Raw genomic sequence first — 26,186 nt, forward strand, 5'->3', positions numbered from 1 at the left:
GGGATCTGTTCCGGCTGCGGCGTCTCAGTATACCGCGAGCTGTAGCTCGCGGTATACTGAGCTTTGGGTCACGGGAGGATGCTGGTTTATGTCCTCCCGTGACCCTGAGGAGAACTATGGGGAAAAACACTTACCCCATAGTTCTCCTTTAACTACATGCTCACCCATTTCTTCTAGGTATGAAAATCTGGGCTTTAAACAAACCTTTTGGTTTGTCCTGCATTAGAAAATATTGGGTTCTTAATAGAGAATCTGTCACATTGCACATTCAAGGAAAAGTGATAGAGGTTCTTTTGAATGCTACCACCTGATCCACTTATACTTCCCTTTGCTGCGCTCATCACTTTGTTTGCCTGATAAAGTATGGCCCTGAAACATTGTTTGCTTTGTGATATGTTTGACTTGCGTCTATAAAGGACAAAGTTATACCACCGTAGGTGTGCCAGTGACTCTTCTACACATAACTCGTGATTTCAGCGCCATCCGCTCGTCTCTGTAGTACCCACCATGAACATTGGGATCTACCGGTTAAGCAGGAGATGGGACACATGAATTAATAGAGAATTTATCACATTGCCCATTCAGGGAAAAGTGATAGAGGTTCTTTTGAACCCCACCACCTGATCCACGTATACTCCTTTTCTGTGCTTCCCCACCGCTCTGTTCTTCCACTGTCCTAACCCTGAGGCAGCTCACATGGAAAATAAGTGGGTCATGAGGTAGGGTTAAAAGAGACTCTGTCACTATGCCAGTTCAGTTCTGTTTAAATACACCCTTATTTAATTTCTTATTTTTACATTGTTCTCCTTCTCTGTATATGTCTAGCACTGAGCAGCCTTACAATATACATATCTGAATTTACATTTAAATGTATCTCTACACTGGCATAGACTCACAAAGTGAAAAATTGAATTGCATTCTGTTTACTTTGCTGATGCATACACACTGCTTGCATTTGCCTTAATTGTTCTGCTTTATTATAAGGAATTTTTCATCATATGTTCTTTTTATCCATGCAACATCCAGATGGTGGGTTTGTACTGTTGGTAAAGCAAAAGGGAACAATGTCAATATATTGAATAAATAACACTTGAAGGTGCTCTTATCATCTTGCAGACTGAGTTTGTACAGAAACATCAATTTTTGAAGTGGAAATAACTAAAAAAATCAGATAGCAATTTCATAAATATCAGGAAGGAAGGAAAGATGGAAAAGAAAAAATAGTAACGTATAAAGCAGCCACTCAGATTTAATCTTCAACTGGCTTAAAGAAATCAGAACAATAAAAATGATTTCTCATAGGTTGCTTTAAATTATGTTTCATAGGGTTTCACTTTCAGTAAGAAACTGTAAATCTCTACCATGTTCTTCCCTGGCTAGAGTCCATTAGTGAGGGTCCTCCATTTTATTATTTTAACTGATATGGAAAAGGATGACTATGTCTTAACATATGTAAATAGGCGTGTATAAAAACCAGCCGAAAGCAACTTTTTAGATGATTTAGAAACTTTCTTTTCTTTTTTAAACAGTGTATAAACAAAACCAATGAGGAGCCAATTAGAAGAATTTATAAACAAACAGAACAATGTAATACATCTGTCAGATCTATAAAGCTTTCACTTTGAACCTGGTCACAAGGGCCAGATTTTAAAGTGACTGTCAGCATTCTCACTTTCCACTGATAATTCCCCCGTTTGAAATTAAGTACCTGCGTGAGACAAACAGTCTTTCAAAGCTGGAGTTTTGAGTTCTTCTACATTTTAGCAAATAATAATTTTGCATTTGTGACATTTATATAACTTTATATAACAGGTGGAAAATAATTGGTTGCTTTAGATATTTACTCCACCCACATGGTAGTGTGTGTTCACGACAAAGGTAAAGCACTGGGCAGTGTATCTTTACCTGCGGGTATGTGGGATACAGACTGGCCCATAGTGGCTAAAAGCACATATGCCTCAAATAGCAAAATGGTAGATCAATATTTTTCTGTGCATGTTAAAGAAGAACTCCAGAAAAAAAAGATTAACCCTTGCAGTAGGGCTACCCCCGCACTGCAAGGGTTAAGTGCGCATTTTTGTCTAGTCTACTCACCCAAAGCTCAGAACTGGCCAGCTGTCACAGGCATTCCGTCCAGCCTGTCTCAAGGCCAGCATTGGCTAGATCCTCGGCATACTCACGTCTATACACAGTGTAAAGAAAGTGATGATTTAAACTGCAAAGTAGGGGGAGAGAGGCTGGAAGGGCCAGCCTAAGAACAAGCTGGCTTCACAGTTCAGGTGAGTAAACCTTTTTTTTTTACCTAGACAAAAATGAGCAGTTAACCCTTACAGTGCAGGGGAAAGCCCATTGCAAGGGGTAATACACATTTTCCTGGAGTTCTTCTTTAAATAGTTTTTTACTTTACCTGTAGGTTTCCTGTCAACCATTGAATCCCTTGATAATTTAAAGTGAAGCTATGATTTGCCCATGTAGAACAAAGCAACAGGTTCTCTTTCATCCCCCCCCCCCCCCTACCCTGCAGCATGTACTTATCCTCTTATCCTTCCACTGCCACTCCGGGGTAAGAAACGCCCTGTGCAAGCTGCAAATCACTGGAATTACTGCGTACACAGGGCTATGTGACAGCACTGAAGACTCTTAGTAGGTTCTGAATTGGAAAAGTGCCAAATTCACTTTAAAAGCCGTCATGACTGCAATTATGTAAGGATCTGAACATTCAATTATTTGTGTGCATGCTTACTTGTTCTATGTTTGCCCCTTAATAGCTTAAGCTAGACTTATTTGTGTAAAACATTTTGTCATAAGTGTCAGTCTGACAGTTGCTCCCCTGTTACTGTCACACCTCCCATACCTCCCAGCTTCTGGGCATTCATAACGGTATCAAATAATAGAGTCGTGTACATTCTTAAATTACTCTTAACCACAGATGAATAGTGTAAATAGATAGTGGAAGGGCAGACATTAGGTTACCACTGACCCCAACTCTGAACCTGAAGGGTTAGACTAAGTGTAAATAGAGCTAAGCAGGGGAAAGACATGAATATTTCATCGGTAACACAATTATAATAATTTAGAACTGAATAGTCATTTTCTTGCATAAGCCCAATCACAACTGGTTCTACAAAGGTGGCACGTTTTTCAAAATGCAGGTTATAATTTTAGCATTTATGTTCCTCCTGTATGTGCAGTAAGTGGAAGGGCAGCTCAAGTACAACAGCATTTTATCTGCCCTCATTCCAAAAATAAGCCAGGAAAAACATGTAGGTGTTATGTTAACACTGACTACAGCATAAAATAAGTCTAACTGCTATGGCAAAGGTTTGCTTTAAAATAGACAAATACCAGTTAATGGAGCACCAGATGAATGGGTTTCAAGTGTATGAATTTTCTTACACAGTATATCAATCATCTCATCACCTTATTTTGCTAAACAATGGAATATACCACAAAGTAGCAATATTGAACACCTGTATTGTTAAAAACCATGTGTGTCATAAACTAGAATCTCTCATTATTGTTACTATTCAAATACTCACTTTTTCTTAAGTTTTGATAAAAAATAACTTAACATCATAACTGTAATCATGTTGACTGACTAAATCTATATATGATATTGCATACCTGTTTTCCTTGAGAAATATTTGACATATAACCAGAGGCCATCTGATGGTTCTGCTGTTAAATTTTATTTACATCACTACATTCAGGCAAATAGCCCAATGTTATCTCACTATCATTTTCTATAAGTCCTGTTTGCACCTAGCAGTTACACAGAAATGCTTTATGTTGTTCATGGGCAATAAGACAGTGGTTTTATTTCTACAATAACCAATATTCCTGTAAGAAATTAAAATACGGTTTAATGCATAGATAGATAGATAGATAGATAGATAGATAGTTAATAACACTGCTTTGGAGAATCCATAATCCCCTGTGCTGCTTCATCTCTCTCAAGCAGTTGGTTGACACAGCTCAGTAACAAATAAAATGGCAGTACAAGAACAGTAGCCTTAATCATGAGTCATTACACAATGCACGTTGTAATACATAAGAAAAGTAATTTTATGCCTGACCAGGAGATTAAAGTCTTACATTTTAATGTGCATGCATTTGTACTTTGACAAAGCATTTATGTTGCCCTACACAAAGCAGAACAAACATAGTTTCAGATACTACAATTAATAGAAGTAATTGAGTGATAAAAACGTAATAAAAGATAAAAAATTAATTGAGTGATAAAAACGTGATCAGATAAGGTGTAGGGCTGCAGCCAACTAATCGATTAATCGAGAATGAGAATAGTTGTCAACTTTTCTCATTCTCGATTAGTTGGTTGGATCCCCTAGCTCTCTCCTCCATACTGGGAGGAGGGCACAGCAAGCAGTGGGCGGGTGCAATAGCCAGCCTGCTATTGGCTATTGCACTTTGAAATGGCCAAAAGCAGGCTGGCTTTTGCACCAGCCTACTACCTGCTGTATTTACATTCAGCTGCCATCTATGGAATCTTGCCACTGGCAGCTCTCATTCCCTGGCTGAAGCTATTCAAGCGTCATGTGCTTACAATACAATTATTATTTTTTTAAATAAAAGGCGGGAGGTGCTTTGCAGTGCCGTTCATTTCAATGGCACCCCAAACGTACCTCCCAGCCACAGTGTGATCGCCTGCACTGGAATGCACGGTACCGCAGTGCTGTGCATTTCAGTGCAGAGCGATTGCAAAAAATTGTGCCTGTAGCTTTATTCTGAAGTAAACTTTATGTTTGTAACACTGCATTTGTGTAGTTCATTTTATATTAAGGATGGTATTTATTTAATGTTTTTATCCGATTAATCAAAAAATAATCGGTCAACTAATCGATTATGAAAATCATCATTAGTTGCAGCCCTAATTAGGTGAATATGTATGCACCACTTTTTCCTAAACACCAAACTTGCTTCACTGCGTACAAAATACAAATTTACATCAACTCAGTGTTCCAGTTCCACTCACCACAGTGATAGCCTGATCATCTACTCCATGCTAATGTATCGGGGGAAGAACTGTCACCAATAACTATTATGCTTAGCTCATAAAGTTGTGCAAAAAGGGCACACAGTGGTTTTCTGTAAGGAAACATCTCCCAACAGACCTTTCCTTTGGGATGCTTATAAATTTATGAGTCTTACTAACCAGTGAGTGACAATGCTAGTAGCAGTCATTTGTCAACAAGATTGCTAGGGTAATAGGCCCCTCTATACACACAGGCATCAAATGGTAGTGTGTTTTTAAAAAAATCTGTGGAGCTCTCCAAGGTACCACGGAAGAACTGGTTGATTTTAGACAAACAGTTAAATGCACATGGGTGGCTAGGGAGGCTAGCATGCCTAAAAACATGGAACTTTAACAGCCAGCACATCCCTTTGTACTTTAATGCCAGCAATATACTGAGACAGAAGCGTGTACATTCTGAAGACCCAACCCCCAAACACAAGCATAGTAACTTGGTATATGTAGTGTAGTGTAGTGAGCAATGCAAATACCTGTACATTAGGGAGAGAAGACTACCTCTCATCAAAGGAATGACGTAACATAGGAGGTCAGATTCTACAGGCCAAGACTCAGTAAGGAAAGGGGACATTCATTTGCGGAAAGGGAAGTGGACATTTTGGAGATACTGTGGAGGACAACTGGTTTGCAGGGGGGTAAAAGAGACCATTTTGATCAAACTGGAACAGGAGTGGGGCCTTTGACACTGGCTGTCGTCCACATCTCTACCCCAGCGATTTGACAATTTACACGTTTAGCCATGTAAATATGGGAATTGACACCAATGCAGACTTCCTGACACCAAGGATAGGATTATGTAATTAGAACAGAGTGGTTCCACAACTTTTACACCTCCGATCCTGTTCTTGGGCAATCAACATCTGTCTTTCAATGGTGATTATATTAAGGTGGAGATGAGTGTATATTAACTATGGAGATGAGTGTAATTCACTTACCCCATAGTTCTCCTTTAATGAATAACTCTTTTCCATTGTACTTACTCAGGGAAGGGAAGAGTAGCACATCGAAAATATATTTCCTGATTTAATTTATATATTTCATCCATAGCTGAAGAGAAATTAAACAACATTTTCTGATGGGGTATCTGGACTATATCTTGTCTTTAAGCCAAAGATAACCATACAAATTGGCTGAGAGCATAGTACATAAGATCAAATTATTTTTATGTTCTCATGTCTCTTTAGGAACCAAACAGCTGGAAGGAAGGAAGCTGATGAGCGTGTTTCAAGAACCTTACAGCATGCCACAAAGATAATATATCTGGAATTATCATAATATATCTTACTGCTTGACATACTTGGCAGAATCAGACATTTTAATGAGAATACTAGCTCAGAATACATTGTTGTTGTTTTTTTTTTTGTATTTTAGGATTTATGATAGATAATTATATTTTACAATTAAAGTGAAGGGCAAATTAATGTGTTCTCATAAAAGCAGACCTCACCTTATAGTATTCTGCCACCATCAGTGAAATAAATATAGGAAAATAATTACATAAACTCATTGTTACTTTTCCCTTTTATTTGTCACTGCATCCCATCGCTCCTATCCACCCCCACAAGGAAAGCGGCACTGCCATTTTAAAAATAGACCTCATCAGTGGCCAACTTCTTTTTATTCATGATTGTGCTGGCTCATCAATAACATCTGCGCCAGATCTTGCACATACACTGTATGACATTACACATCATCTGTGCAGAGAAAAGAAAGGCCTTTTCCACTGAGATCTCACATGATTTCCCAGATCTCCCAGTTTACTTATGAGAAGTCTCTGGAAGGGGGTTGCTGGGAGGCACTGGCTACGTCACCAAAGTAAAGGAGGAAGTGAAAGAGTATGAAGTGGACCGACATCCACACCCACTTTCCCTCATTCTACTCGTACCCCCCTCCTCCCTAACAATCATATATTTATTATTTATTTTTCGAAATACTTTTTTGGGGAACCCTTCCCACACACTTCATGCATACTTGTCTAGAATATTGTATGTGTTGCCTGTAACTTCTTGGTATACCCACGTAATGCATCCCAGGAGGTCTCCGGACACTCTACGGTGCATGTGCCCTGGCATGTCATGAGGGGGTGGCTGTCTGCTCCTGGTTCTTCCAGCTGGTTCGTTGGTGCCGCATTGCATGCGCGTCATCAGGGGGCTAGCTACAGAAACCTGAAAGAGACAGCTGGCCCCCTGATGACATCAAAGAAGAAGATGTACTTGTGATTTTAAGGTTTGGATGGGAAAATTCAGTTTAGGAGAGCTGACTTCAATATCCTATAAATATCAGTAATGCCCATTCCACATGAACATGAACATGACAAAGTCAAGGGGGGTGATTTACTAACCTAAACACACGCACACACCAGGTGTGTGTGATTTCCACACAGCAAAACGTATTTATCAACCAAAAAGTCTCTAAAAGCATATTTCCACTAATGCCATATATGGAAAAATCATGCACATGATGCATATATAATGCTGCTTCACAGTTTATACAAAAATGGTTAGCTCATGCATTTACATTCCTGCATTCATCAACGCAAGCAACATAACATAGAGCTAATTTACACCACATTACCTTGAAATTCATTGCAGGGCTTTGCACAACACACCTGCTGGGTGTGTACACACTACAAAGGTGTTTCGATTCCTCCCATAGATCATGCTGGGAGGGAACACACTACAGAGGTGTATACACGTTCATGGTGTGTTTATAAGGTTAGTAAATCAACCCCAAGATGTGCTGATAATGTCATGCTTCTTCATACTTTTCTGCCATAGTTTTCTGATGGGTTTCATGTAATGTTTCCAGATGCTTCTGTATGCATGTGGTATCGTTCAATCTTTTACAGACACAACCTGACACCTGTTAAAATTTTCATTAAAATCTCACGGTGACACATCCCCTTTCCACCTCCGTTGTGAAAGCATTTTGTCATGTTCAGTACAGGCAGCAAGGGCCAGTGCTGTAGAGTATCTGAGCAGTTATTCACCTACTTACAGAATATGGCTGCTAAGATGTATGCACAAGGACAGAGAAGACTTTCACCAAAGAGATATTATTTTGCTATTTTACAGGGCTATAAGACATATTCAATTCATAAAAAGGATATTGAGGAACTGGAAAGAGTGTAGAGGAAGAACTAAATTAATAAGGGACATGGAGGACTGCAGCTATGAGCAAAGATTAGATAAACTGAACTTATTTACTCCTCAGAATGCACAAAAGACAAGGGAGCATGCTCTGCCCCTGGACGAAAAGAGGTTTAGGCTCTACATGCGGAAAAACATTCTTAACAGCAAAAGCTGTGAAAATGTGATATGGGCTTCCACAGGAGCTGGTTCTGGCCAACTCAGTAGATTGTTTCAAAAAAGGTCTGGATCTCTTCCTGAATACACAAAATATAACTGTCTATTAAACACACAGTAACGTGTTGTGTTAATGCAATGTGTATTATGAATGGGGCCATGCACATACTGCATGCAGGTGTAACACCCTGTGTCTGTCTACATCAGATTATCCCCAATCAGGCACGATCGGGCCTGTTGAAACGTTTGTCCTTGAGGACCCACCTAGAGGTGGGGGTATCCGGGTGTAAACAGACACTTGTCCGTTTACACACGGCTGCCCATAGACTTGCATTGGGCATCCATTTGGGTCCGCCTGAAAAACTGCCAGGCGGACACGATCGGACCACCTGTGTGAAAGGAGGCTAAGCAGCCTGCTGCTGCACCACCATAGTATACATAAAAGCAATACAAAGTGACATTTTCAAGCTTTTTGTCAATGAGTGTTATTATTAGAACAGCCATGATTCATAGCTGTAATTTTTTAATGAATGGTTTAGAACGTGCTGTGTTTATTCTGCCTTAAATATTATATATAATTAGAAAAAACGATTACTTGCAAGAATGTATAGCACCTGTAACATCACCTACCTGCATATTGCTGTGATAGTTTTGCATTTCTAATTAATAACTGCTTGATTAGTAGCTTCACATGTTTGTAAAAATCCCACAAGATCTTTTTCACCTACATCATTAATGGTAGTTTAGTTCATGCATACACAGCTGCTAAGTAAATGCCCCATTCACATTTTTACAGCTTTTTATTACTCTGGGACCTAGATTTATTTGTCATTGGGATTTGACTTATTTATACTTGTTTCCTTTTTTGTAATTGGTAATGTACCATTTTATACAGTAAGAGTACCAGCCCCGTGTACAACAGACTGTAAAATTATGTGTTTCTGACATGGAGAAGGTAATTTCATACAAAATTTGATATTTGTTTCTGGTAACTGGCAATGAATTGAATCACGCAGTGGTTCCTTTTTGTTTTTCACAAGCTCCAATAATGATATTTCCCTTTTAAGGTTCTAGAATTTTCCAACACTTTCTTCTGTGTTCTCTGTATTATAAATTGTAAGGAAAAAAACTGTCAAATGCCATTGTAATGTCATCATCAGGTGGGCAGGTCTGGATTTTGTCTCCCCAAAAGAAAGAAGATTGGTAATTAAACTAACCACAATGCACAATTTTTTGGCAATCGCACTGCACTGGAACGCGCAGCATTGCGTTAAAGTGCGTTTCCTTGTGGGCGATCACACGGTGGGTGGGAGGCGTGTTTGGGGTGTCATTCATTTCACTGCAACGCACCTCCTGCACCAGAATTTGTCAGGCTGAAACAAAAAAATGGAAAATTGTATAATACTTACCAGTAATTTTCCTCTCCTGTTGCCTATTCATGGCGGCATACTAATGATGTGGGAGAGCAGCAAATCCCTGTCGATGGAGAGTAGGAGGATATCGTCCAAATAGTGATGGATGCAGGGGTGGTCTCTCTCTTTTTTTTTTCACTTACCCGTTCGGTGGTCCCCTACCTTAAAGCAGATGGCGGTTTTTGCAATCGTATTGAACGGCTCATGCTGAAGGAAGGAAGCGACTATCAGGCAGGGATCTGTAGTGAAGGCTACCAACAAGTACAGAGTAAGAGAAGACACCAAAACACACAAAAAAAAGTCAGTATAAAATCGATCAGAGTGATAAAGACAGCCAGGGAGAGAGAGACCGACAGTGAGAAAAAGAAGAAGAGAGAGGCAAGCCCCACTCACCTGCACACATCAGCAGGAAAAGACTACAGGACGCGCGACAGCAAGAAAGCGAGATCCAGGCACAGAAGGCCAAAGCACTGCTATGCTGGCCCCACTTGTCTATATAGGGATCCAATTAATCCCTTAAAAAAAACCCGCCCACTCTTCCCCCAAATCCTCCTGCTCTCCCACTTTATTGGTATGCTCCTATGAAGGTGCCAGGAAATTACTTTTTTCCCCATCTTTTATAATTCTTTTTAAATAATTGTATTGTATTGAGCACATTGCGCTCGACTAGCTTCAGCCAGGGAATGACAGCTGCCAGTGGCAAAATTTCGCAGACGGCAGCTGAATGTAAATACAGCAGGTAGTGAGCTGGTGCAATAGCCAGTCTGCTTTTGGCCATTTCAAATTGCAATAGCCAATAGCAGGCTGGCTATGGCACCAGCCCACTACTTGCTGTGCCCTCCTCCCAGCATGAAGGAGAGAGCTAGGGGATCCTAGCTTGAGAATAGTTTGACAACTATTCTCATTATCGATTATTATTGATTACTTGATTTGTTGGTTGCAGCCCTATACGCCTGGACAAATAAATAAGGAAAATCAAAAACACATGCTATACAACTTTGAAATATATGTATATTTCCCTTTAATGTTGGCATGCTCTTGGGAGTCAATGCAGCAGCATTGTTTTGCCAGGAAAGAAATCAGTGCATACATGTGTAGTGTAGACAGACAGGGGTGGGCAATATGTGGAGTTTTGTGGTCCAGAAGGACTGGTTGGAATTTCACTTTCAAAGTTTTTATTGTTTTGTTGGGTTTTCCATTTTTTATACAGCGATAATTTGTTATAGTCAAATATCATGTGCATCATAGCCAATCATCTGGTTATCTTTAGTATCGATACTATACCTCCCCCCCCTTTTAAGAATATTTAAGGCCTTAATAGTCTCGTTAGCGATGCATAATTAAACCATAGGAGCCCACTTCTTAATAACTGGGGGGCGGTAGTTTTATAATTATTTTCTTACCAATAACAATATCAATAACAATATGAATGTTGCTGTTTCTCAATATGTCTACACATGGTAGTTCCTTCTGGTGGACTAGATCACCCCGCCCACCAGACAATGAAAAACGGAAACACTGTTCATTAAGAAAGAAATAACAAGAAGGGAGAAAGATAAAAGATGAAGGGAGGAAAAAAGAAAAAAGGGGAAAAAAAAAATTTGTAGACTCCTGAGGTTCAGATTTCCAGGACGATGGTTATCCTGAGCAGACTCACTGTGTGCCTGAAAGATTTAAAATCTTTTGATATGTCAACCATGGCTCCCATATTGCTTCAAAGTTCATGTATCTGTCTTGCAAGATGCTATAAAGTTTCTCGTGGATCATAATCCAATTTAGTTTAGACTGTACCATAGAGAATGGTACCCTTTCGGTTTTCCAGGAGCGGGCAATTGAAGTCTTAACTGCTAAGAAGAAGAATGACAGGAGTTTGCCCTGCGCCTCAGGAATACCCGGAACCGGTTTGTTCAGTAATAAATGCTGCGGATCTCTCGGGACATGGACCTGGATAATCCTGAAGAGCAGAGTGAAAAACCTATTCCAAAGCGGACGCAATTTTGGGCAATTTTGAACCATAAAGCACTGGTCCCTGGGAACATGGTCGCCAACTTAGCTGGTACCAGGTACCATTGAGAGAGGACTTTGTAGTTAGCCTCTAATAGGGAGACATTAGGCAGTCTCTTAGTCGATCTCATGGTACACTGTTTCCATTCCTCGATAGAGAGTGTTACCCCTAGGCCAGATTTCCATGTAACCATGTAAGCCAATTTGTTAAATGGGCCTAGTTGTACTGCATAAATGAGGGATTAGGGAGGCCTGGTTCACACCTGGGTGTTTTACAGCGCGGGTGTTTTACAGCGTTCCAACACGCTGTAAAACGTTCAACATGTGAAAACCAATGATTGCCTATGGGCATGGTTCCCAACTGGGCGTTTTACAGCGCTAAGGAACGCGCTGCAAAACGCCCTATGCCCAAAGAAGTACAGGAGCTTCTTTGGGGGCGTATTTGCCGCTCGTTTCCATTGGTATTCCCGAGTGTGGATCGGGGTTAACAAAGCGGTAACCCCGAGCCACACTCGGGAATACAGGGTACAGGTCTTACCTTGTCCATGATCCCCGATGTGTCCTCCGGCGGCTGCCGACTTCCGGGTTCTGTCCCTTGCGAGCGGCCGTGTCGCAGGGGGGGCGGAGTGGGCGGGAAGTTTAAAAGTGAAACTTTAAAAAAAAATGTTTTTTTAAAAAATAGAGAAAATAAAGGAAAAAAAATAAACTCATACCGCCAGTGAAACGTGCGTTTCACTGAACGGAAAAACGCGCTAAAAAACGCAAGAAAAAAAAAATGAACTGAAAAAATACGCTCAGGTGTGAACCCAGCCTTAGACTGCAGTCCTGGTACAAAATTTGGATTGTTGAACAGTGGTGCTAGGGGGGTGTGGGAGGAGGTCATGCCTTCTTTGCCACGTAGCCGATCCCATAGGACCATAGAATGTGACAGAGTGGGAGCCAATATCTTTGGCCTTTGCTTGGAAGTCATCCATTTCGGGACCCCGATAGAAATACCCTTAAACGAGCTAGTTTCTATCTTAGCCCAATCCAGGATAACTGCTGCCCGATGTATAGTGGAAAGTTGTGACAGCTGTGCAGCCCGATAATAGGACAGCAAATTGGGCACCCCTAGACCCCCTTGAAATCTAGATTTGAAGAGTATCTCGCGAGATTCTTGCACGTTTATCACCCCAAATGAATTTGAAAATAAACTTTTGCAATTTGAGTTCCACCCGTTGTATAGGGATTGGCAAGGTCCTAAAGTAATAAACATTTTTGTGAAATATAGCCATTTTAATTGAGTGGATACGGCCCATCCAAGATAAATTGTAAGAGGTCCATCTTGTCATATCTTCTCTAAGAAGTTTATAGAGAGGGGGATAGTTTGCGGTATCTAAGTGAGTGTACAAAGGGGTGAGTTTCACCCCTAGATACTGGAGAAAATCCAAACACCATTCAAATGGGAAGGAACTCCTAAGGCCCAACCACAGCTCGGGAGGGAGGTTGATAGAGAGCCACAGACTTAGAAGCATTGACTCGGAAGCCTGAAATCAGTAGTGGTTGGAATTTCAGCGGAGCAAAGGGGGCACCCAGATGGCGCCCCTCCTTCGTAAATGAAAGGGGTAGTTGTTACCCCTACTCATTCACCAAAAAAAAAGTAAAATACAAATAAACACACTACACGATGATCCAAAGTTCTTTATTTTTAAAAAAACCACAGTTTTAGACAAGTCCTTTATAAAAAAAAATGTACATCGATGTAATCTGCAGGCCAGCAGTGCCAGTTCACATAGACTAGGCTCACTTCGGAACTGAGTAGTGCTTGGTACTGTGTAATGTAGTACATGTAATGTAACATAATTACATAAGCACTGCCCAGTCCTGGAGGAGTGCCTGCCCCTGGCCACCACAAGTAAGAAGAGGAAGCTCCCATAACCTCACCAAACCAAGAAGAAGACTGCTGTAAATAGGTGTGTATAAGGCTTAAAAAATTGGGGGCTTCGGGGAGGGGAGAACAGGAAACAAATTTTGCAGGAAACTAAAAGTTTTAAACATCAATTAAGTGATTTAATCAGCATTTGAAATAGCTTAAAAAACATTTTGACTTTAATATCAGTTTACACTTAATTAAACCTTCTTTTTTTGCATTTGTCTACTGCTAGCAAGCAGTAGACATATGCTAGCAAGCAGTAGACATATGCAAAAACATTTAAAAAAATAAAAAAGTTACCAAACACACTTACCTGTGTCTTTGTGTCTACGAGTCTCCAATACCCCTAATGTCACCTAGGGACCCCCAAAGAAGCTGATGAAGCAGAGATCTGCTTCATCAGCTTCTCTCCAGCTTCTGTAGCCGGAGAGTGACAGCAGAATGCGGAAGTGATGTAATATACATCACTTCCTGTATTCTGACACTGGGATAGAGGGGCACCGATCGGCACCTCATACAAGCGATCCGGCGGCTCTATAGCTGCCGGATCGCTTGTATGCGGTGGCGTAACAATCGCCATAGCGATCCAGGCGGCCGCTATGGGGCCCGGGCACAGGGGGGCCCGGCCAGGGCATCCCTCCGATGCCGTGTGGGCCGCCTGGGTCGCTATAGCATGTAAGGGTGCTGGCTGTCACTGACACAGCTCAGCAGCGGCTCTGAAGTACACTGATTTCCCCTCACAGCCGCTGCGGAGCTGTGTCAGTGACAGTCAGCAGCTACTGCAGAAGAGGCCGGCGTTTGCAGTGAAGGAGGAGGCGGGGCCCGCCTAAGAGTAACCCGCCTCCTCTTACATCACTGGCCAGCGATCTAAGAGCAGGCGGGGCCCGTCGATAGAAGAGGAGGCGGGCCCGGGGGCGGAAGAGGAGGCGGGGCCCAGCGACCACGGAGGCGGACAACGCTGACAGGTAAGAGGTGTGCAGCCCATCTGAGACCATGCAGAGACCACTATAGAGAGTCTATGGTGGGCGCTGCAGGGTCACTCTCAGGTGGGCTGTTTGGTATATCAGGTGTGCTCTGCAAGTGGCATAACTAGCAATCACGGGGCCCCATACAAATTTTGCTATGGGGCCCTGTGATGTCTAGTTACGCCCCTGCTTGTATGTAAACAGACATGGTTGCCTGTTTAAAAATCTTGACAGTTTCCTACTCGTGCGCACCGTGCAGCTTGCACAAGTGGGCGGGGTTAACAGGCCACTTACATCCAAGAAGCTCCCGGCCGGCTGATTAATTACAGAAAATATGACTTTAATGTCACTTTAAGAAATTAAATCAGGAAATATTCCATGTATAATTTAATACAATCATGTGAGTTTGCATGAAAAATATCAAATGAGCTTCAAAGATAAATTCTGGATCCTCTGACCTAATAAAGGCAGGTCAAATTTGAGAAAGAAAAAAGCCCCTTCATGATAAATCTTAGAATGTTTTCTTACAATGGAATACTACACAGATAGGTGATGTTGCTACACTGTCTAACTGGATGTGGATAGGTGACATGGTAAGCTGAAAAGCTGAACCAAGACGATAAAATCACTTAAACTTCGGTCAAGTTTTTTTTTTTTAAATGGCTGGCATCATGCAGTCCACTCGCTCTAAGTCCAGGTTGTCATGGATTCACCCTGTGAAAGGGAAGCAGCACACTGCTGTTCTCATTTTTCTCTTGATCTCCTCTCTCCAAATATCAGTTTCATGTCGGCTCATTGAAAGGATTGGATTCCTGTGCTGCAGGAGATATGTTACAATAAACACTAAAAATATATGTATTTCACATGTGTATTTAGTTTTTTTTCCTGAAGTGTCACTTTAAAGTTCCTTTACCCCAACATTGTGTTAAACTACTTGAAGACCAGGTGTTTACACCCCCTTCCTGCTCAGGCCATTTTTCAGTATTCAGCGCTGCAGTACTGACATTTATTCCGTCATACAACGCTGTAATAAAATTAATTTTGTACTATTTTTTTGGGGACAGATAGAGCTTTCTTTTGGTGGTATGTATTCCCCACTGGGATTTCAATTTTTTACTATATTAAGGAAAAATTACTGAAATATTTATTTTTCTCCCCTTCTCTCACCCCCTCTCGCCCGCCCCACCCCTCCCTTCTCCTCTTCCTTCCTTCCTCCTCCTGCTGTCTTTCGCTCTCGCTCCCCGCTTTTCTCCCCCCACCCCCCTCCTTGTTTAATGGGGTCCGGATGGTTCCCGATATCTATACCACTGCATAACGTTACTATGATCTTTCTACTGTGAACATTACACTGGGTTTATTTCCTCGAGCTATACAAGTTTTCAGAATGACACTGTGATGTTTCCTGCTCCTGGTCTCCACATGTAACAAGACCAGCCTTCCCCTGCTCTATTCATTATCCCTTGTGCTGCTGATTCCCTCTGTTTGATGTCTTTCCACCTACTCTTGTTATTTGTTCTTGTGTATGTATATGCAAAACTCGAAAAATAAAGACTTTACAAAAAAATAAGGTATGCAAAGAATAAAAAGCCTACAATAATCTATTAGTATCTGTTTGTAGATTGTCTTTAATAAACATTAGACATGTGCATTCGGATTCGGACGAACCTACAAATCAACAAAAATCAGTTGATACGGCTGTTCGTCCGAATCCAAAATAACACATTTAATATATGCTTGAATATTCTAAAACGATATTCGGGCAAACATAAATTTGTTTTCAGAACACGCCAGTGGCCATATTGCACATGCCCACCGCCATCTTGGTGGCAGATATGGCCGCCGATCGTTCTGCGGTTTCAGTGTTTGGTTTCAGATTCGGAGGCTCGGTGCCTACAAATCCGAAACATTATAAAAATTTGTTTACTTTAAAGGAACAAATGAAAACATTTTTCGTTTTCATTTCTTTCTTCTGGAAACTTTTTTTTTTGTTGTGCACAAGTCTACTAAACATTTCTGAAGGTGCCTTTGTTGTTATTTTGAAGATATGCATAAAGTTCCTTTTTAATAGAAGTTAGTGTTATAAATCAAGCTGAGCTGATCCTGTTAGGCATTGTATCAGTTAACAGGCAAGAAATGTTGTTGAATTTTTTTCACGACCTTAAATATTTTTATATTTCACACAGCTTTTGCAAAAATACATACTGGTATCTTAAAGCCATGCATAAGTTTGTGCTTTTGAGCTAAAAATTAACCTATTAGCACACAAAACAAAACAATTATCCTTACCTCCTATCGGTTCATATTTTAGCAAAACACTTCATTTTCAAACCCTATAAAGGTGTAGATTAGTGACATGAGCATGATTTTCTCCTAACCTGCAATTGGATTGATGAGAACTCAACATCATCATTTTTGATAGTAGGTACTCATCAAACCTATGACACTGGACACCTAGACATGATGTACAACTTAAAAAGTGTTTTATGAGATGTTGTATGGCTCTTTTTATATTCACCTTTTCAAATGTCCCCAGGAACCTGTATGAGAAGATTTTTAAGAGGAACTAAACTCTGGTAGCTTTGTTCAAAAAAAGGCAGCCACTCCACTCCATTCTCACAGTGGGGAACAAAAGTAGCCACCCTCCAGAAGGAAGGACAGTGTCAGCATTAATTCAGAGTTGATTTGAGATTTTACAAGGGCTGCAACCCACTAATCGTTAATGAGAATAGTTGTCAACTATTTTTATTATCTATTAGTTGGTTCTAGCTCTCTCCTCCATGTCGGGAGTAGGGCACAGCAAGCAGTGGGCAGGTGCAATAGCCAGCCTGCTATTGGCTATTGCAATTTGAAGTGGCCTATAACAGGCTGGCTATTGCACCAGCCCACTACCTGATGTGTTCACATCAACCTGCTGTCTGCGTGCGGATTCTTGCTATCAGTCCCTGGCTGAAGCTATTCAAGCGCCATTTGCCTGGTCTGGTATAGCAATAAAATTTGTAACATTTTCCCAATCTTCCATCTTGCTTCTATCCTTGCTGTCCATTTCCTGGGCTAATATTACACTATGTTGAATCTCTCTTCAGCCAGTAGATGAAGCAATTAGAATTTATGAGCTATATGTAGCTGAATCTGATTTAGTTTTAAGTGACAGGCAAAGTTTTAAAAGGTGCCTACTCAGCATTAAAAGGCATCTGATTGTTGTTAATGGGTTTAGGTGGCAAGGCTAATTTTTAAACATAGCCCAACATTATGTCCATTTTTTAATGGTTTATATGCACTTTGAAAATTATTGTTGCATTTTTAATCTGTCTTTTTTAAGGACACTTAGGATAAATAATTCAGTTATGGAGTACAGAGCCAAGTGAAATATTGACAAGTTACAAAAAATTGTTATAATTTCCCTTGTGGCAACATTTGGATGTAAGTTACAGGAACACAACTTTCTCCAGCCTGCAGGCTGATGCTTCTGTATATACTTCATTAAATTGGCAATTCACAAAGAAAGGTAAATCTGCAGACCTTGAAATACCAACAATGTCTTGCTGTTTCCTGAAATGTAAGAATAGGTTTTTTTTTCCTACCAGGATTTTCTCCAAACCATCCATGGTATTATAATTCCACCAAGGTCATGGAGATATGGTTACGTAGTAATGTAGCAGGTAAGGTTGTATACATAGTTCCATCCAGTTCAACGTGTGTGAGTGTGTATAAATACTTGGCTCTAGTAGTATCTGTGTATATTTAGTGAACGAAGAAACTCATCTAAAAGTTTTTTTAATGTATTAATCTTATCGGCAGAAGTGAATTCCAAATTTTTACTACTCGCACAGTACAACAAACCCTTGTGCAGTCTAAGAATAAACCACCTCTCTTCTAACCTCTTGTGTCATCAATAGAGTTCTCAGTGTAAACATCTTATTTTCCGGATATCGTGGTCTCCATTAGTGTTTTTGAAAATTGCAATTAGGTCCCCTCTTAAGCGCCTCTTTTCTAAGGAGAACAAGTTTATTTCTGAAGGTGATCATTATAACTCAGTCCTTCCATGTCCTGTATTAATGTAACTCAGGACTTCAATCCTAAAAATGCATTTAAGTATCTTAACTATGAACAAAAATGTAGCTTAATTGTGTTTCACTTGGCTGTAGATCATCAAATCATCTATGAATTCATACTGACACTGTCATAGTGACTACTTTTGTTCCCTATGGTCCCTGTGTATGTTGTAAAGTAGCCTTTGCTTCAAGCTCACACTTATGATGGACTACAATTTGACATTTAGTTTACTAATTAGTATTAAGATTGTAGTACATCACGGGAGTGAGCTTGGTTCTGTGCTTACTTTACAACACACACAGGTACCATGGGCAAGAAAAGTAGCCACCCAGAAGGAAGGACAGTGTCATCATGAATTCAGAGAGGCTTTGATGATCTACAGCTGAGTGATACACACATAAGATATACCTTTTCTTAATAGTTAAAGTACTTGAATGTATTTTTAAGCTTTAACTCTTGAGTTTAGTGACACTTTAAAGATCTAGAATAGCTTTGGTGCTTTGTATACCAGAAAGAATGTTGAGTAAATGCTGTGCTTTTGCTCAGAATAACAGACTTAAATGAAGACTATATTGTTTACAAGCATCACCAATCTCACAGGCCTTCTTTGGGATTTTTTACATTTTTTTTACCTTAATCCATCATTTGTTTGTGATGTTAAAAGTTGTCCTTGGTAGTCCCCTGAACCCATCAATTCTGTGTGACTATAAGCCCAGACAGACTGACGCTGAGCAAAAAGTACTCCCAACCCTGACCTGCAGGACTTGCCTGATCTATTACTGATTTCTCTGCTTCCCTTCTTTGAGGATCCAGGAAATGAAGATGCCTTCTCAGTTTACCAACATTTATATTTACAAGACGTTCATGTTTTATACTGTTTGCCTCTTTAAGTTATGAAACTTTGGAGTTGCTGGTTTCATGGTTCATGTCTTGGTCTAATTAGTCATAGAATGCCCTTACCAACAGTATTCTTCAAAATGATGCCATATCGTTAAGACCAGAACTATATCAACTTATTTCTTTGCAGTTTCCTTAGGGATGGGGTACGTTTCTGAGAAAGTCTGCATGATGAAACACGTTGGGTGGAGCCTGTAAATGTAATTACTAGTGGATGTTGCTGCACAACAGGGGGAGAGGTTTTATGCGAGTTTAAGCATTTGGTTGTGCTTAATGCAGCAGAGTTGGATGTGAGCACACTATTCTTGGGTTTCCATAAAATTGTGTTACACTCTGAAGCTTGTATATATAATTTATCCAGTGGTGGATTAGAGCACTGTTTGGAATTTGTTTAGGGTATTAGCGTGGAACAATTTCACAAGCCACATACATTTTTATTGAAACTGTAACTTTTTAGATGAGAAGGATTTACACCGTGACTGGACACTGGGGCAACTGCAGTAGTTCACAGTCTAAGAAGTATGCATGCCAGTGAGGTATCCTTACATAGAAACCTTACTGTGCCACATTTGTTTACTCAATATCTCTATGTATCAAGCAAGATAACAAGTCATGGTCACATTAATGAGTACCGCATTTGTGAGACTACGGGGTAGCAATTGGTCATTTTAGGAGTGCTTATTTTGCTTGCCACATGGCTCAAATGTCTAAATTTGATAGTTCTGCATGTATTACCAAAATGGGAAGATGCCTGGTAATGCAGAAAGGCAGTTATAATTACTGAAGCCATTTCTGTGTTCTGCAGGTGGTAGTCCGCCATACTGAGTGTAGCTTGTAGATCACTGTTTGTATTCATTAAAGCATTGCAAGCAGCCAAGTAGAAATATAGGTGCAGTAAACCTTTATCAATCAATTTATCATAAATCATGCTGATTTATGATCAGTAAATCATAACATACTGTAGTTACATGCTTATCTTGGTAGTTAGGTTGAATAAGGGCGAACGTCAATGAAGTTCAACCTCCAATCTCTAAGTGTTTGAGCAGCTGCTGCCAATTTTGCTCAGCGGGGAGTGATGGGTGGACATTTTTTGCTGATTCCACAAATTTCACTTATACTATAATTTGTATTTATTACTGTGAATAACAAGAGTTGTAAGGAAAGCATCCAGCCCAGTCCTCAGTTAGATGTGGCTACACCATAACACCTGTTACGTTTAACCTTAAAGGGAAATTCTACCTTTTAAATCAAATAATAAATGCAGACACTTCATAAAAGAAAAAAAATTGCATTTATTATTATTATTATACAGGATTTATATAGCGCCACCAGTTTGCATAACGCTTTACAAAATATAGAAGACATTACAATACAATTCAAGACAAGATGGTAAGGAGAGCCCTGCCCCTGAGGGCTTACAATCTAAAAGGGAGGGGCAAGTGATACATGACGAGGTAGCTGGGTTCAGATAAATAGTTTGAGAACATGATGGTTGAGTGGTTAGGTTGAGGTGGGATAGGCTTCCCTGAAGAGATGAGTCTTAAGGGATCGCCTAAAGGCAGTCAGGGTGGGAGATAGTTGGACAGGTTGGGGTAAAGAGTTCCAGAGGATGGGAGAGACTCTAGAGAAGTCCTGGAGACAAGCATGGGAGGAGTTGACAAGGGAGGTGGAAAGCAGGAGGTCTTTGGAAGAGCGGAGAGGATGGTTAAGGTGATACTTTAAGACAAGGTTCGAGATATAATCGGGGGCAAACTAACCTTCTTTCATGTTACACCCTAAATACCGGTGTAACATGAAACATGGTCAGAAAGGTAAACTTAGCCTTTAAAAATTGTATTAGCACTTGCAGTGGGGCTTCTCCTCGCACAGGAAGGGTTAACTGCTTGCTTGTGTCTAAGGAGCTAAATAAAAAAAAGTTATACTCACCCAATCCTCTGAGCTTGCTCCTAGACTGGTCCTTCCAGCCTCGCTCCCCCTCTGCTGCAGAGGTCTAAGGTTCCTGAGTCATCACGGTCTATACAAAGTATATTGGACGTGAGGACACAGAGGGACATGCCATCGCTGGAGTGTAAAAGGAGACAGGCTGGGGGGAACGCTATCACAGCTGGCCAGCTCGGAGAACTGGGTGAGCATAACTTTGTTATTTTCCTCCATGGACCAAAAGGAGTAATTAACCCTTGCAGTGCGGGGGCAGTCCCACTACATGGGTTAATACATATTTTGGCCAGAGTTCTACTTTAAGTGTTTAGTCAGTTTGTGGGTTTCATTGTTTGAGCATTTGTCCATGGTTATAGTGGGACTTTTCTGCACTTCCATTGTACCATTTTTCACTTTAGCATTTGCAAGCCAATTACCTTCCATTACCACGTAAGCAAAAATTAAACAATTTCTACACATCTGTCCTTTTTAATATCTAGTGAAAGCTTTCTCATTAAATTGTTGTTATTATAGTCATCCAAACAGAAAATGGCATTTGCAACATCTTAAACAATTAAAATTGCTTATGTGCTGTGACCGAAACAACGAACCTGTACTTGTTTTAGCATGCGGAAAGAAATGACTGATTATTATCAATTAATTGTAAATGAGTATTGTCGATACAAAACAGATGTGACACACACCGTTACATCTTGTTCTGGAATGCACCATTAACCATTCACTTAGTGTAACTAGCCGGTGGTATTGTTGCTGTGAAAATAGCACAAACGGATGAATTTAACATGCAAGTGATGCTGTGCCCATGCACATGATTGTGATGATGTCATAGCTTGTTAACCCATAAATTGCTGTCAAGCCGCTTAACACTTTGCTAGAGACTGTTCATTTATCAGCCAGGCTGTAACTGATGGGTGGTGAGAGGGTGGCGTGTTTGATTCATTCTGCCTTTCAGAGAATCTCATTAGAGCTGTGAATTATTCTGCAATCTCATTCTACTATCTCTTCCATGCTGTGTCAGATTTATTTTATGGGCATAGGAAAATATGCAAGGAAAGAGAACAAGCCCAGAGTCATTCAATTTTCTGTGTTAGGCTCTTAAAATGATACTTGGGCTCAGCTTGACACAATTTAATACCCATTGCTAAGTACCTTGACCAAATATCTCAGAGGCTTAGGTTTTCTGGCATATAGGAGGTCTTTTATTGTAATCTCATCAGAGGATAGGTAGCACTACGATGGATATGTAAAAAAGGCACTTTGACCTCGTATTAATATTTAATTGAGGAGGTTATTGCTGCAACGTAAAGACTATGAGATTATTTTATAAAAGTTTAAGTGCAGCTTGACTGATGGATCTATCGCTTACATCCCTCTGTTAAAAACCCCAATGAACACCCGGACTGCACGACATGGATTTAAATGGCCACAGCAGATCCTTCATTAAACATACCAAAAATGAACAGTTACCAAACATAAAAAAATAATAATAATATACAAATAAATAATCTGAATGACTGTTGGATCCGAGAAGGGGTCTTTGGGTGCCCATCAGCCAAAATAAGGCCTCTACTAAAACTGCTACCATGTCGCCAGCCGTACCCCCACAGATACAGATATTGCTTCCCAAGTTCCAAGGCGACAACTACCGACACCAACAGGGGAGGGATCAGCATACCAGCTGATGGCCCCCCATTTTGTAACCGACTCATATTTCTAGACCCCAAAAGACCTCTTAACCCGCAAAGCTGCTGTGACATAAACAACCATTCCAACTGCCACCAACTTCAAAAAAAATTAGGGGAGGACAGCGGTACAACCTGCTTCCTCCATCAATTTCCCAGTTAGGAACGCCCCTCAGCCCTTGCAGTCCCATTCCATTTGGCTCCTCCCCAACACCTGATCCCAACCTCCAATCAGGTAAGATCAGCTGATTCTCATTATTATTTAACACCTTCTCCAGGGACTATTCCTTCTCCCAGTCTTGCAGCCCCTTCGTCATTATCTCCGGGTCTGTCTTTAAGTGAAACTATTATCTTGTAAACGTAGTCAGACATCACATTTTTTAGGTGATACAAAGAGTAAACACACCGAATGCTACTGCTGCAGGAAAGATCTGATGCAGTTACAGGCTTTAAGGCAATGTTCAGATTTTGTCTATTACATGTTTTAAAATGTTAAAGTGGTGATAATAATTAAAGGAGATTGCAACAAAAAATCTGCGCTTTTGGAAAGTAAACTAAAAGTCAAAATAGTGATCCTAAAGCTGCTATGAAAGGTGTAAAGTGAAAGTGTAAAGTGTTGTCACAGTGCTAAAGGTTTGAGATAAATATAAAAATATGTGAATATACATGGATCAAAACATGAGTGACAACCCTGTGTATAAGTCTTCAAAAAAACCTACCAATATGAATATAAAGTACCAAAAAACAGGTGTCCATAAAGGACTGAAAAAGTGCTGATGTGCAAACAATCAAAAGGAAAGCTACATTCCTCAATAAGATAAGTGAATAATTGTAACAAGATATCACACTATAAAAACCATAAAACTAAGTATATCGAAGTGAACTATAAAAAATTAAATAACCATTCAATAAAACTATTTCATAAATATGTGAAGAAGTGCAAAATAGCAGTGAAAACAGTGAAGCAAATGTAACAATCAAAATTGTATTGCAGATACAAGGATGAAAAAGATGTAAAAAATGAAAAAACGAAAAATGAAAAAACACAAGTCCTTCCAGAAATTTCAGTCCGTGATGTGAACTAACACAAACTGCACCAAAAAATATATATAAACAGTTCACATAGAAGTTTAAAAAGTTTTCCGGCCGGCCAGACCAACAACTAAGAACAGACCAGACACACTGCTAAACAGTTCGTGTCAGAAAGATTGAGAGGAGCTTGCTGTCCATACACCATCTGGTGAGTAACCACCGTTTGGGGGGCTTCAGATCGGGTGAGGAAGAATTGTGGAACTCTCATCAGAACGCTCATATTGATTTTGATATAACTTATCTATTTTTTTCGTATATATATTTTTTGGTGCAGTTTGTGTTAGTTCACATCACGGACTGAAATTTCTGGAAGGACTTGTGTTTTTTCATTTTTCGTTTTTTCATTTTTTACATCTTTTTCATCCTTGTATCTGCAATACAATTTTGATTGTTACATTTGCTTCACTGTTTTCACTGCTATTTTGCACTTCTTCACATATTTATGAAATAGTTTTATTGAATGGTTATTTAATTTTTTATAGTTCACTTCGATATACTTAGTTTTATGGTTTTTATAGTGTGATATCTTGTTACAATTATTCACTTATCTTATTGAGGAATGTAGCTTTCCTTTTGATTGTTTGCACATCAGCACTTTTTCAGTCCTTTATGGACACCTGTTTTTTGGTACTTTATATTCATATTGGTAGGTTTTTTTGAAGACTTATACACAGGGTTATCACTCATGTTTTGATCCATATATATTCACATATTTTTATATTTATCTCAAACCTTTAGCGCTGTGACAACACTTTACAATAATTAAAGGAGAACTATGAGGTGAGTGATTTCCACTCATCCTCATAGTTAGAGCCGACCTGTGACAAAGAAGCTGTCACAGGTCGGCTCTATCGATCGGGAAGTGAGCAGAAACATGCACCGATCTCCTCACTTCCTGATTGTCTCCCTGCAGTGAGCGGTGACTATCAGTCACTGCTCCCCGCAGGGATTTCCCCCTCCCCTCCAGCGCTGAGTGGAGGAACGAATGGGGGAGGGGACGGGCACAGCTGGCTCTGCCTCTAGATAGGCAGAGCCAGCTGTCACTTACGCAGCTGGGTGGATCTCAACAGTACTGTATCCATTACTGAGCTTTGGGTCATATGACGCTAAATAGAACTATGGGGAAAAACACTTACCCCATAGTTCTCTTTTAATGCTATGATGATACACAAACATTAAGAAGGCTGCTTTCACAGCATCACTTTAGAATAACTCTGAGGACTGGCCTTCAGGTGTGTTCCCTGGCTACCCTGTTGCTACATATTATTTCTAATACGTCTCAGTTGACATAGGGTATAAAAATGCGTTCAACAAAATAAACGGTTTCACAAAACAGAACAAAAATAGTAATTAAGCAATTTACGCATGTGTTGGGGAAAAAGGGGGGGGGGGAGAAATCTCTGCTTCACCAGCTTCCCTGGGGGTTCCTAGGTGACATTAGGGGTGTTAGAGACCCCTCATGTCTCCATAAAGAAGACCTGCCATGTAAATTGGCTATCACATAGGGGGCTAAGCAGCCCCCTATGTGATAGCAATAAAAGTTAGGTGTAAAAAAAAAGTTATAAAAAAATTCAAGCATACATTTTTAAAAAAAACACTACATTTTTTTTAAGTTCCCCGGCCGCCATATAAACACGCAAACATGCCTACGTGCGAAAACGACGACTCACTGATAACACTAAACCGATGAGCATTAAAAGCGTCGCCTATGGCCAATTTTCGGTGTGGTTGTTTTTTGCAATTATGTGGGCGCGCACAATTTTAAGGCTTGACATGTTTAGTGTCTATTTACCTGACGTGACCCCGTCTTTTATATTTTACCAAAAAAATTGGTAAGAATAAATGTTTTTTTTTTAACATAACGTAGGGAAAACCG

The 26,186-nt window shown here is 40.2% G+C and overlaps 1 protein-coding gene across 1 annotated transcript in view; it reads left to right on the forward strand.

The window, feature by feature from the left end:
- Positions 1-26,186, forward strand: part of MYRIP (myosin VIIA and Rab interacting protein) — a 309,369-nt gene that overhangs the window by 109,370 nt on the left and 173,813 nt on the right. The window lies entirely within an intron of this gene.

Source organism: Nanorana parkeri, unplaced genomic scaffold, assembly GCF_000935625.1.
Source record: "Nanorana parkeri isolate BGI_ZX_2015 unplaced genomic scaffold, ASM93562v1 scaffold219, whole genome shotgun sequence".
NCBI lineage: Eukaryota > Metazoa > Chordata > Amphibia > Anura > Dicroglossidae > Nanorana > Nanorana parkeri.